The sequence below is a fragment of the Periplaneta americana genome, chromosome 10 (genome assembly GCF_040183065.1).
Source record: "Periplaneta americana isolate PAMFEO1 chromosome 10, P.americana_PAMFEO1_priV1, whole genome shotgun sequence".
Taxonomy (NCBI): Eukaryota; Metazoa; Arthropoda; class Insecta; order Blattodea; family Blattidae; genus Periplaneta; species Periplaneta americana.
In genome coordinates, this window is record NC_091126.1 from 163832704 (window position 1) to 163848596 (window position 15893).

Sequence of the window (15893 nt, forward strand, 5' to 3'; positions counted from 1 at the left end):
TATAGGCTACTAAAATTCATTCATACGGATATGATTTATGAGTGTGAGTCAATATGTCGCATGAATATCCAATTTGTGTTGTAAAATATTCATAGACCTATACCTACAGAAACGACTGTACAGGACAGTTTGTCTCGCTGTTCATACTGAAACAAATAACATCTAAGAAGAAAAAGAAAACAAGAACAAAAGTCTTAAGGTCTTTTTATTTTTATTTTTTGTTGAGCTTCGGGTTTCAAATGTTACCAAAGTCGAGGTCAGACCCCATTGTGTTTAATTTTTATTTGCTTAAAGTAAGTGCCGTGTGACAATCAAAATTTGATGCCAGCGCAACGGAGTTGTGTCCCTGTCTAGAGCCGCACAGAACGTCTCGTGTTTCAGTTTCCAGTGAAACATCCCCTTCCTCTTCAGCATCATTACCGCCACAGTTAGAGAGGAAATGCGGGAGACTAAGGAATCGACAAAATTCCAAATTGCAAATTGGCAAATTACTCCGTTCAGTTATTAAAAATTTCTTTCTTCTACACGTAGGCAGCTAAACTAAAAAAACACACACAAGTTCTGGCCATGGGCAGGTCTTTCACTGCAATCCCAGCATTCTCCAATCTTTCCTATTTTCTGCCTTCCTCTTAGCTTCCGTATATGATCCAAATATCTTAATGTCGTCTATCATCTCCCGTTCACCATTCCTTCCAGTGCATCCTTCAGTAGGCAGTTTCTTCTCAGCCAGTGACACAACCAATTCCTTTTTCTCTTTCTCATCAGTTTCAGCATCATTCTTTCTTCACCCACTCTTTCCAACACAGCTTCATTTCTTATTCTGTCTGTCCACTTCACACGCTCCTTTCTTCTCCATGTCCACATTTCGAATGCTTGTTACAGTTCCATGTTTCTGCCCCATACAATGCCACACTTTACACAAAGCACTTCACTAGTCTCTTTCTTAGTTCTTTTTCCAGAGGTCTACAGAAGATGCTTCTTTTTCTATTACAAGCTTCCTTGCCATTTCTATCCTCCTTTTGACTTCCTGGATGCAGCTCACGTTACTGCTTATAGTACCCCCAAGTATTTGAAGCTGTTCACTTGCTCTACTGCCTCACTTAGAATTCGCAAGTTTACCTTCTTGAGGTAGGCTTAAATAAAGTGTATTTTATGACAGATTTTGTTTCGCGTAATAGTTCAAATCGACTGCAGTTTGCAGCTCTGAATTCAATAAATGTTTCGTGCTCCTGTTTTGAACATCTGATTAATATGGATATGAGATAATACGTCCACTTTGTATAGGAATTACTAAATGGTATGCTTAGAACTAACCAGTTTTTCCAAATTTATAATATTGATACCGTTTGATTTTAAACAGTTTAGCATTAAAACTCATTTCTGGCAAGCAATACCTTCTACAGGGACATCATTTTATTTTTACTAACATTCCTAATATTAACCTGGCTATATCTTTGGATTAATTGTTGAGAACCGGAAAGACCGTTTACTACCCCCTTCCACGACTGGAGTTCGATGATACTGGCGTAAAATACAAACAAATCACTTTACTAGATATAGGAGGGAAGAAAAGTAGTTCATCCATTTACGTAAAATAGGAAATATCGCGATTTTGAGTTGATAATTTTCATTAGGTTTTTGTTTAATCAAAATACAGTACTGTATTAACAATAAGTGATTTACTCACGAACTGAGCTATCCATTCGGACGTATTCATTATGCAGTGCATATTATACTGTCTACAGCATATTAGCGTACACTATAGAGAATGAAGTTGAATTGAAAAGTAATCATAATATGGATTTATTTTATTTTATTGGGTTATTTTACGACGCTGTATCAACATCTCAGATTATTTAGCGTCTGAATGAAATGAAGATGATAATGCCGGTGAAATGAGTCCGGGGTCCAACACCCAAAGTTACCCAGCATTTTCTCGTATTGGGTTGAGGGAAAACCCCGGAAAAACCTCAACCAGGTAATTTGCCCCGACCGGGAATCGAACACGGGCCACCTAGTTTCGCGGCCAGACGCGCTAACCGTTACTCCACAGGTGTGGACAATTGTTTGTTGTATTTTATTATTTCGTCCATAAAACTTAATTCCAAGTTCTACCAGCTGTTCAGTACGAATAGCACCTGCCAATGGATAAAGTTTGCAAATATAGTAAATTATATTATCGTAATGATGAATTTTACGTCGAAATTAGTATGGCTACATACGTATATATTCATTTATAATTGAAAAGAAGAGTTGCATTTTTCAGAAATAGATAATTAAATCTTTATTAACTGAAACTTACAAAATTAAACACTTAGGGCCGTATTCATAGACATTCTTAGCACTGGCTTCCGGTGGATGATCAGCGAACTAACGTTTTTCGTATTCATAAACCAGTGTTAGCGATATGATATGATATGATATGATATGATATGATATGATATATGATATATGATATGATATATGATATGGTATGATATGATATATGATATGATATGATATATGATATGATATGATATGATATGATATGATATGATATGATATATGATATGATATATGATATGATATGATATGATATGATATATGATATGATATGATATACGATATGATATGATGTGATATGATATATGATATGATATATGATATGGTATGATATGATATGGTATGATATGATATATGATATGATATGATATGATATGATATGATATGATATGATATGATATGATATGATATATGATATGATATGATATGATATGATATATGATATGATATGATATATGATATGATATGATATGGTATGATATGATATATGATATGATATGATATGATATGATATGATATGATATGATATGATATATGATATGATATGATATGATATGATATATGATATGATATGATATGATATATGATATGATATGTGATATGATATGATATGATATGATATGATATGATATGATATGATATATGATATGATATGATATGATATGATATGATATGATATGATATATGATATGGTATGATATGATATGGTATGATATGATATATGATATGATATGATATGATATGATATGATATGATATATGATATGATATGATATGATATGATATGATATGATATGATATGATATGATATATGATATGATATGATATATGATATGATATGATATGATATATGATATGATATGATATGATATGATATGATATGATATGATATGATATGATATGATATGATATGATATGATATATGATATGATATGATATGATATGGTATATTATATATGATATATGATATATATATATGTATTTATGTATTTATTCACACTCCAATGGGTATATACCCGGTGGCAGTGGTAACTAATTACACTCAAATAAAGACAATAATAAACACAATTAATAAAAAATACAATTAATAATAATAATAATAATAATAATAATAATAATGATATTATTGCAACACTTGTAAAAAATGTTTCTGATAATGCATTTAGGCATAAGCATAAGCTTTGTAACTGGCAAGCGGATTGATTCTGTATAGTACATAGATAATTTAATTGTGGATGTGTAATGTGTATTTGTGATGTATTAATTAATTGTGCATTTGTAATGTACTTAAGCATAAGATTTATAATTGCTAGGTGATCATATATTGTGTAGAGTAGATAATTTTTATTTATTTTAAATTTTGGATATGTAACATAAACATAGCATGTAGTATTGCAAATATTGTATGCAATGGAACATGCTGTTTTAGCACAATAAAGAAAAATAAATAAATAATAATAATAATTAATACTAACAATAATTAATAATAATAATAATAATACTAATAATAATAATATAACAGGGAACATCCTAAATTAAATTAAGCACGATCACTTAAAATAACATTTAAAGTAAATCTAATTTGTACCTTAAACCTATGTACGAACTAAAACCCACGAGTATGATATGTTCATATCTGCACAAGTACCTTTCAACACTACACTCATTTCGCTGTCAACTCACTCACTGCACTGGAACTACGACACATTTCACTGATTCTATCCTGATTTCACTAACACTTCAAAAACATTTCACTGTTCAAATACTTTGCACTGCCACTATAAACTATGAAGCTTCACTGACAGGAACACGTTTCACTTACTCAACACACTTCACTGACACAACATAATTCTTCACTGATAGAACACTTCAGTAACAAAATATCAATTACACCTTTTAAATACTGTGTATAATTATCGTCTATTAGTAAAGTCCTTAAGCTATGATATGCAAAGCCCGGGACTTCAGCAGGTAAACAATGCTTACAGGTTAAGTATGAAAGGAGGTTTATTGAACTCTGACGCTCTTTACACACAGTGAGCATACGATACGTACACGGGTGTTCCTGTACACACTACAAGAAAAATAACTTCTCGCCTAAACTTTAGCGTAATAATAAAAGGATTACGTTACGTTTCACAAAGTGAACTGAAAAATAGTACAGGAATATAACATTAATTGCAAAAACAAATCTTACACATTCATATGTTAAGAATTAGTTATTCCTCATAATGTCTTATGATTTGTTGTAATGAACCATAACATACATTCTTAAATTATCGAATGAAAAGCTTCTTCTATTTTCTGACAAACAATTTTTCAACTGAGAAAAGGTTCTTTCAACGTCACAGGATGTGGTGGGGGCAAACTTAAACCATGCAACACTCACTATCACAATCACTATCAATATTGTTCAAAGCTTTGTCTATTGAATTTGTTGTTTTATTTCGAATTTCACACAGTTTGGAAAATTCAATGATATGCTATTGTACGTGTTTGGAACTCTCGCCCGTTATTACAGTGTGGCACACGTTACATTTGATATTAATGTTATCTGTATAAAAGTAGGCCTACTTACTTTCGTATTCTTTCACAAGTTTCTTTAATTTATCTTCTTTTTTCAGTGAAACTTTCGGCATAGTAATTGTACACAGTAGACTTGTACTCGCCTGTACTCTTGGAATGCTAGCTACAGTGAATCAATTTAATATTGGGCCAATGTTATCCTTATTGTATGTGCAGAATCACATTTTGCATTAAAATAAATGTATTGTAAAATACATGGATATAAATATGTTGTACAATTAAAAGTAAGAAAACTGCGTTATTGTACTATAGTCACTCCGACATGGTAAAAATATTTCAATCATAAGGAGGCATTATTCGTATTAATTCTCCGAAATACCGTAACAGTACGTCAATTTAATATTGGGCCATTCAGTGTTATTGTCCAATCAAGGTATTCAGTTCAGTCTCAGGTGGAGTCAGGTGCGGTCTCTGTTAATAGAAGCTAACAAGAATGATATGGGGCAAAGAGGACCCAACATTACGTTTGAGCAGCGACAAATGATTATATACCATGGTGCAAGAAGTAAAAGTCAAAGACAAATAGGCAATGTGCTAAATTTGCCCAAGAGTAATGTTGGAAATATTATAAGACTATACCAAAAAGTAGATAGAATAGAAAGTACCACAGACAGGTCAACCAAAGAAATTAACTGATCGTGAAGAACGGTTCGTACTAAGAATGGTTAAAACTAATCTAAGAATAAGTGTACCAAAACTTGCTTCCGAATTGTTGAACAAGTTCAATAAGAAAGTAAATCCAGAGACAGTGCGTTGTATAATTAGGAAAGCAGGGTACAATGGCAGAGCTGCCAGAAGAAAGCCATAGTAAGTGAAGTGATAGAAGAAAGAGAGTTCAATTCGCAAAAGAATATGTTAATAAGGATAAAAACTGGTGGAAAGATGTGCTTTTTGCGGATGAAAGTAAGGTAAATGTTTTTGGTTCTGATAATAGGATAACTGTATGGCGCAGATTAAATGACGAACTAAAAACTAAGAACTTGCAGCCTACAGTTAAACATATGATGGTCTGGGGTGCATATCTTCTGCTGGGGTAGGGGAGATGGCCTTCATCGAGGTTAAAATGAATCAAAATGACTATCTGAATCTCCTGAAGAGCAATCTTCATAACAGTGCTGAAAAGTTGAGTATTAGAGACACTTTTAAGTTCTACCAGAACAACGACCCAAAACATAAAGCTGGGAAGAACAGAATGTGATTGTTATATAACTGCCCGAAAGTAATAGACACAACTCTCCAAAGTTCAGACTTAAACCCAATCGAAAATTGTTGGCAAGAGCTGAAAAGGGGACTGCGATAAACAGCAATAAAGTCAAAATGTTAGCTGAAAAAGAGACTGCAGGAAGAATGGGCACTTATTGACTCAAATTATACCAAGAAAATAATTGAGAATACGCCGCAACGGTTGAGGGCCGTCATTAGACAGAAAGGTAACCAAATTAAATACTAGGGATTAGGTTCTTGTGCAGTAGAAAAAACATTTAATTTCTCTGGCCCAATATTAAATTGTGTGCATATATATGAGGTTATTTTTTCAGAGAGTCGTTTTATTTCTTCAAGTAACAATTCGTGCTTTTTACAAAGTGAGTTTGTGTTGTCTAAATTGGAATAATGTCCTGAGCTTGAATTTCTTGTATATGTTTGCTTCAAATGCCAAATAAAGACCTACAAAGTGGTAGTACGACATTGGCCCAATATTAAATTGATTCACTGTATCAACTACCAGACAACCGATCACTAGTATGAAGTCGAATGGGTAGTCTTTCGGGACTAGGCGGAGGAAGTTTCTTTACAAACACAACCAGCAATATATACTTTGTGTATCATTAACCTGTGTTTAAACTGCTGAACTCCCTAGGCTTGATGATATGATATGATATGATATGAATCCTGTACAAGTAACCAGTCGATAGCCGGGGCTAGTTTAGTACGCTCGTAGCGCGGGCTAGCGAAATGTCTATGAATAGCACCTTAAATCTTTGATACAGCTTTGTGCAAGATGAATATTTTTATAATGCTGTTACACATTTCTTATTTTAGCAAGTTAGTAACACTTTTTGGCACAGAAAACAGCTAATAATCTCCCCTTCGTCAGAAAGTATTGTTCTTCCCATCTTTAATGGAAATGATATTTCTTTGCCTTCTTCGACTCACTCGGACTATTCCCTTTGAAAGAGTCATTCTTTCTTATAAAGACGCAGCTGGTAACAACGCGAGTGTGTTTGAGGCATGTCAGAAAGTCCTGCCGGTACAAGTGGACTAGACAATGGTGGTCAATCTGTGGTACGCGTACCCCCAGGAGTACGCGGTTTTGTCTCAAGGGGTGAGCATCCCACTAACATATGTAAGAATGCTGACATATTTATGTTACTTATGTTATTATACTATTAGGAAATTTCAGGATAACAGAGAGGGTTTGGAATTGAACGGGTTACATCAGCTTCTTGTCTATGCGGATGACGTGAATATGTTAGGAGAAAATCCGCAAACGATTAGAGAAAGCACGGAAATTTTACTTGAGGCAAGTAGAGCGATGGGTTTGGAAGTAAATCCAGAAAAGACAAAGTATATGATTATGTCTCGTGACCAGAATATTGTACGGAATGGAAACATAAAAATTGGAAATTTATCTTCGAAGAGGTGGAAAAATTCAAATATCTTGGAGCAATAGTAACAAATATAAATTAAACTCGAGAAGAAATTAAACGCAGAATAAATATGGGAAATGCTGTTGTTATTCGGTTGAGAAGCTTTTATCATCCAGTCTGTTGTCAAAAAATCTGAAAGTTCGAATTTATAAAACGTTATATTACCGGTTGTTCTGTATGGTTGTGAAACTTGTACTCTCACTTTGAGAGAGGAACAGAGATTAAGGGTGTTTGAGAATAAGGTTCTTAGGAAAATATTTGGGGCTAAGAGGGATGAAGTTAAAGGATAATGGAGAAAGTTACACAACACAGAACTGCACGCATTGTATTCTTCACCTGACATAATTAGGAACATTAAATCCAGACGTTTGAGTTGGGCAGGACATTTAGCACTTATGGGCGAATACAGAAGTGCATATAGAGTGTTAGTTGGGAGGCCGGAGGGGAAAAGACCTTTGGATAGGCGGAGACGTAGATAGGAGGATAATATTAAAATGGATTTGAGGGAGGTGGGATATGATGATAGAGATTGGATTAATCTTGCACAGGATAGGAACCGATTGCGGGCTTATATGAGGGCGGTAATGAACCTCCGGGATCCATAAAAGACATTCCCTAACAGGTGATAGTCCTAGAAGAACTGTTTCGGTCTATAAAAGTTTAGAAAGAAAGATACCAAAGAGAAGTATAGCAAGGACAGAGATACTAAAGAAAGAAAAGCACCATGATTAGAAATAAACTAAAGAAAGAAAGATACCAATTGAATAAATATAAAAACAGCGACGTGAGTGTGTGGAGGATGGTTGCAAACCAGCCGTGGCGAAAATGTGACTCGCGAGAACATTGTGGCTCGCACTGATAGCTATGCATTTCTCTTGCTTCCTACCTCCCCTAACCCCCACCCTCTCACTCAGTGGATTCAAACTCCGTTCAATTTGTATTTGTCTCTGACCTGCGAGTGGCGTATCGTCGCAATGTCTCTCTCGAAACCATGTACCTATACATTTTTTTTTTTCAAATTTCAAATTTATTTACAATTTACATTTGAATTGAATACATATGAATAGATACCCGAAATGAGCATAATGCTCGTGCTCGGGTACAGTCCAGTAGTCTACGTAAATTTTACAGGGTTCAAATAATAATGCTGATGATATAAATAATAATAATAATAATAATAATAATAATAATAATAATAATAATATAATCGTGATAGAAATGACACAAAGATTGTAATACAAAATAATTCATTAATAATATTAATAATAATAATAATAATATTAATAATAATAATAATAATAATAGTGATAAAACAAAAATATTTACAATAATAAAATAAATACTAAGACGGATAAAATAAAATATAAAACCACTAGCAAGAGTTAACACAACTTAAATAAGCGTATAATAACCGGAAAAACTGCCAAACTCGAAAATCAACAGAAAAGTTCGTTGTATCGCAGACGACAGCAACCGCCGTATTGACATTGTGTTGTGCATTAATGGTATTAGTAGGGAGCTGAAAGTCTACGTAACTGCCGTTCTCTTCGAATGTTCTCGTAAAATCATGGGAAGTTAATGCTGAAAAAACAAAATGTTTACGAGTCAAACTGTTCATTATTACCAGGATAAATATAAATAATACTGAAATATATTAATCGAGTTTCAGTTATAGATCTCTCCTTTTGTGCAAGAGGTATCATATCAAAATATTTTATGAATGGCGGGGAAAATATAAATTTCAATAACTTTCTAGTGACAAGATATAAACGAAAGTTTCAAGTAGGATGAGAGGACGCATTTTTTTGTTGCTAATATGATGAGAATATTAAATGTATGATTTGTTCACAAGTATTACGAGAAAAACTGCTGTATAACATAAAATGGCATTATGCTACATGTCACTCATGAAACATAAAAGGTTATTATTATTATTATTATTATTATTATTATTATTATTATTATTATTATTATTATTATCATCATCTCCGTAGGTCGATTCTTTTCTGCAGATGTACGAATAATGCGGTTAGATCTTCAATTTAAACTCACAAATTTACAATGTGATGTTAAATGAAAGCTAGATGTAAGGACTTGACAAATGTTGAGCTTTTCAAATCGTTGCCAAAAAATAAATATCCGAAGCTTCGTTCTTTCGCTAGCTCTTTTGAAGCCATGTTCGCTACAACTTACGTTTGTGAAAAACTATTTTCAACAATGAAAATAGTAAAAACCAAATTTAGATCACGACTGACAGACAAATACCTTGGTGATCAACTACGACTGGCAGTAAGTGACATAATTCCTGATTTTGAAACCCTGTCGCAGACACATTCTGAAGACGGTTAATTTATGTTGTGATGATGTGTCCTATGTTTCCTTATTCATTTATTTCTTCGTTACACGTACTGAACATTAGTTTTTTAACCTTGTTCTGAATAAAATTATATTTAAATGCTTGACGTAAGGAAAATGAAAATCCGTTAATAAGTCAGACAGTTGCTTCACTTCCCCTTCGGGTGTCCGCCTCCCTCCATAGGTGCTATGCACGTTGCAGGTTACACAGTGGCTCGGCGCACGACCACATTTTCGCCACGGCTGTTGTAAACAAATGCTCTGCTATTTTTTTAATAGATAGTGTTGTCGACCAGTGCCAGAAGAGTTATCTGTGAACGATGCAATGCTAACAAGAAAACATACCCATTGGGTAACAAATAATGAACATTAAACTTATGTTATTGAATTTGGCATATGAATGGGTGAGAAGAAAAGGGATACAAGTGGCATTAAAAAAATAGTTAAGTGCGTCCAGGATAAGCTAAAACATGAAAAATGGAATATAACATTGTAAAATTCCTTTGCAAAACGAAAAGTTATATGTCTTCGGATCAAATTTCTGCACATTTAATGGACAAAACTAAAATTACTTCATTAATTAATTATCATAATACACTGCTCTCTTTAAATGAGTGATTATATTGGGAATTTAATCAATGGTTTTCCAGAAATACGCTATGAAATGTTTCATGTAATAGTAATATGCGTTACAAGAGCGGTATGTTGACGTTTTCATGTTCGAGGAAAAGATTGAAAAAGCCAAACGTAGTTGAGCATTTTTAATTTCCGAGAAAATGAAAACAAACATACCGCTCGTGTACCGTACATTATTTTGTGCGAAGATCGTTTATTACATACCTGAAAGAGGAATTTCTAATTAGTTGCAATGAAATCTCCATCTTGGTTTCTGTTCAATGACGGCAACTTTGGAAAACAGATTTATCTATCTTCAACATTGTTCCTATAAAATGTTTTCTGTGTTTACTATACTCCAGCAGGCCGTGATATACGTCTGTTTTTTTTTCCCCAGTCTCTGATGAGTTTGTAATCTTATTGATTTTTTCGCGGCTTCCTTAATGTTACTTGCATTACAAATGCACTAACTTTTGTGGTGTTGTAGAGTTTACTTAATTTTTGCAAATATTTAAAAACAATAATTAACAGTGCAATTTAGGTGAAGTTGCAGTGGTAAGTTTCCAATTTATAGTTATTACTATATTGAACGTCTTTAAAAATAATATGTTAAAAGCCTAAAGCAGTAAAATGAATATGACGCTTAAGCGGTAAGAATAGGGAAATTGTTATGTGTGTTACGTTGGGAATACTGAATGTGGTATTTCACACATACCGCGTATTAGTTGTGTGCGGAAATCAAGCAAATACGCACGATCTCGCACAAAAGAATTTTTATCTCAAAAAGGAAGCAAAATCGAGCAAAATTATATTAAACATTTTGGTTTGAAATATCTCAAAGAATAACCTCCTGAATTTAATGACACTACTTACGGTTCACTCAATATATAGTTCCAGGAGTTGCCTCCTTTTTGCAACGAAACGATTGGGAACTCAACTCCAATTTCACTGTAACTTACTACCAAATGCTCGGAATTACACCGTTCTTGCACTAAAACATCGGGCATATTTTTTAACGTATTTTTAATTTCACCAAAAATTGGACTCACCCTCTTTTTACAGGGAACCCTTCAATTGTTCGTAGTTCGTAGGTTTTTAATAGCTCACAAATTTGCAGAGCAACATTTTCTTCTTCAATCACTTCACTATCTTCATATTCTTCCTCCTGTAATAGGCCTATTTGTAAAGTTACGTTCACGATATTTAATGGGTTCTTGTTCACTGCCTTACCTTTCCACACAGGAGACTGCACTAAAATGAATGATACACAGTGACGGAGCGAGTCGAACTTGGATATTCTAAGTCAGACGCAAGGATGAATTGGCGCGCAGTTCTTATCTATAATGCTGGGCAATCTATGCTGCTCCCGCACATGTAATTATTTATATCTGGAGATGTATGTACCCTCGCGTTGTAAAACTATCCAAATTACATATTATTTACAATCCTGAATAAGGAATGATAATTGATTTCAATTTATTTTCTTGAAATATAGTAGTAGTAGGTTTATTTTGCCTGGCACAGTTAAGGCCATGACGCCTTCTCTTCCACTCAACCAGGTTTCAATAATATACATGAAATACAAAATTAGATTACAAAACAACACAAAATAAAATACCTCAGAAATTACATAAAATATTGTAGAAAATTACAAATAGTCAAGATTGGTTACATAATATATACAATAAAGTAGAAAATTACACACAATCAAAATCAGTTACATAACATAAGGGGAATATACACACTCACACACACACAAACACACAATTTATAAAACTTAAGATGCTCGAGATAAATTCGACGATTAATTCACTTGAGATATATTAGGGGTGAGTCGGGTAGTATCGGACATCGGGTAATATCGGACAGTGAGTTTCTTTCATCTACCACACGATGATAGTACCTGATAGACATGGTTACGTTTCTGTGATGTCGCATAGAGAAACGTAACCATGTCATTCAGGTACTACCATATGGTGGTAGATGAAAGAAACGCACTGTCCGGGTCGACCTGGTTGGCAAGTTGGTATAGCGCTGGCCTTCTATGCGGGTTCGATCCCGGGCCAGTGTGCTTAAATGCGACAGGCTCATGTCAGTAGATTTACTGGCATGTAAAAGAACTCCTGTGGGACAAAATTCCGGCACATCCGGCGACGCTGATATAACCTCTGCAGTTGCGAGCGTCGTTAAATAAAACATAACATTAACATTAACGCACTGTCCGATACTACCCGATGTCCGATACTACCCGACTTTCCCCTATACAGTTAATATACTAATAGGAGAATATATGTGGGTTACAAGAATAAAATGTTGATCGGCAAAGTCGTACTAAATGGCATACAAACACAAATGATTAAGTAATATATCAAGATAATAAAAAAAAGAAAAAAAAAGAAGAGAGAGGAGAAAAAATAACAACTTGATCATTTAAGACTATTTAGAAACTTCCGCAAGAGTCTAGTTCTGTTCAATAAAACATAAGGTGGTTAATGGAGTGAAATGTATTGAGTGTTTAAATTATTTTCATCATAGATGCACCAAATGATTAAAAATGTTGAATTACTTGAAGATAACAGAGTGAAATGAGGCAATATTGAGGTTAAGAGTGACAATGACGAGGTTGACAGTCTGTATACAACATTAATGACTATTAATAAGAAAAACGAAACAGAATTACAAAAAACAAAGAAATACAACACAAACACAAGAACACAAAAAATGCATCACACTAACACACGAAAAAAAAACACACAACATTGCATTCTTATTCAAGAAGTTAAATTACAACATCGCATACGGAACACAAAACACTCTACAAAAGCATCTCAACACATAAACAACACAAACAAACAAATACAACCACACAGGTGTATAGAAACTCAAATGCAATACCTAGAACAACTTCTACATAAGACAAACAGGCAGATCATTTCAAATATTTTACAAAGAACACATCACAGCCATAACCAAACACTAGACATAAGCAGGTGCATCGTCTGCCATGACGTTTAAGTTCCAGAGCAGTAAGTAGGGATGGAGCTGTGTCGCTGGACTGTACAGTAGTGGCAAAAAAAAAAACCGGACCGACCCATGTAACTGATTTCAGAGCCTCGTTCACTCCAGAGCACGACAGACTGATAACTAAGACTTTCGTGGTTCGAATCCTGCCTGGGAAGGAAACTTTTTTCGGTTCCTTATTCAAATTTTTTCCCAATACTCTTCGATTGCAGCGATATTTTACTACTTAATTATCTTATTATTCCCAGAACATAAATTTTACCAGCAATCGAAAAGTATTGGGAATAAATTTGAATAAGGAACAAAAAGTTGCCTTTCCAGGCAGGATTCGAACCACGAAAGTCTTAGTTACCAGTCTATCGTGCTCTGGAGTGAACAAGGCTCTGAAATCAGCTACAAGGGTCGGTCCGGTTTTTTGCCACTACTGTGCTTTGAAGTTCATTGTGATATTATATTTACAAAGTTTTGTCACACTCTTCATTTTAAATTTATACAGGGTGTAAGGGGTATAAGTGCCGTCCATTTCACAGTCTTCGGTGACGTTATACAGGATCAAAAAATGTTCATACAGCATAGGGTCAAAACTTTATAGTTTTCCCAGAAAAAAATATTTCTTTCCTTATTTTATTTGCGTTACACTGCTTCTATCGTTAGTAAAAATACGAAAACTATTACATCAATAGGTATATCTAGTAAAGAGTTTAAATAAATATTTATGTGTTCTATAACGTTTTCGTGAAATTAAGTAAAAATGCATACTTAAATTTGTTAATATTCTGGCTTGAGAGACGTGCCAACATGTTCAGCAGGACTCATGCAGCTGACTACTATGCACAGACGTACAGATCAGCTGAGTTCAAGCTCCCTGTCCATAGGTCTCCTGCCGAGCGGATGACAATTCAGTACAGGTATTCGATAAACAACTTACAATGTTATTCACAGTTCAACAATATCACGATATGTCATTCATTAATGGAGAAAGTCGTCGTAATTCAAGTGTGGCAAGAAGGAGGTACCGTCAACGTTTTCAGCAAAGAAGGTTATCTAATCGGCGAACTTTTATAGCAGTTTCTCAACGATTATTAGAAACTGAGAGTTTCTTACCCCGTTCCGAAAATCTCACAACCACAAATTTCTTTAAAAATAATACTGTTTTACGGAAGCGGGAAGTATTAAAATTTTGCATTAGAAAGAAAGGTTCGTGTGATTTTGTGCAGTAAACCATTATTGTTTATTTTTTTACGTACAATTAGAAAATGGAGCAATATTGTTAAATAAAATGGAAATTTACCATAATGTTCTATTAATGAGATTGGAAGTTTGTATTTGCTGCTCGTTTTATGTAAACAACAGTTGTCCTGGTCCGTCTCTGCATTAGAACAGAGCATCTGTTTTGTACCGGTATGTCTGTACCCGCTTGAGCTGTACTGTGTACTTGTAAACCCCCTCCTCCTCATTCAGCAACGTTGCCAAGCGTCTAATATTGTAAACTTTAATAATTAGTTAAATACTGCAATTAGAAAAAAATTGTGAGGACATTTTTTCTTCCTTATGACATGAATAATCATCAGTTAAAATAATGGCACTTACACATCTCACACCTTGTATATAAAAATATATTTTTAAAATGAAACGAAACAATAATTAGAACTAATAGACACATAATGGGCATCCATTAGACTGCATTTACACAGCGCAACGATTGACACATGAAGCACATGCTTGGTTACCACACGGCTGTACATGTTAGTCGTTCTGCTTCACTGACACCGAGAGACTCCAGTGAGTGAGAGGGTGGGGGTTGGGGGAGGTAGGAAGCAAGAGAAATGCATAGCTATCATTGCGAGCCACAATGTGCTACATTTTCGCTACGGCTGAACTATGGTCTTCACTTAACTTTAACCCTTGCTTTCTCGGTTTTTAATAAATGGCGTTTGGCCTACTTATGGCTCTGAACCCTTCAATTCTGACATTGAGAAAATACAGCAACACCTGATCCTAAGAAATAATCTGCAAGGTTTGTGGATTAAAACTGTAAAAGTGAAGTTGTAGGCCTAGTTAACAATTATTGAAAAATAAATTCCGCAATGTGAGAAAAGACACGAATAGACATAACTATACAATCATAGAACAGGTTTGTGAAACCGGTTTGTCCAGGATGACAGACGTCTAAGACAGGCATGTCAAAACCCTGCACATTGTGCAGTCGCGCACATTGTGCACTTGTCTCTGTGCGATGTGCAGTTCCTATTCCCCTACCTGGAGGGATTGAATCGGCTTGGAGGGGAACGCGACAGGGCTGTACATTACCTGCAATAGCAGAACAGCTTTGGTTTCAGTAACACAG

At 34.5% G+C, this 15893-nt stretch overlaps 1 protein-coding gene across 4 annotated transcripts in view; it reads right to left on the bottom strand.

The window, feature by feature from the left end:
- CRMP (Collapsin Response Mediator Protein) overlaps window positions 1-15893 on the bottom strand; it is a 747709-nt gene that overhangs the window by 623327 nt on the left and 108489 nt on the right. The gene's annotated exons all lie outside the window — the stretch shown is intronic.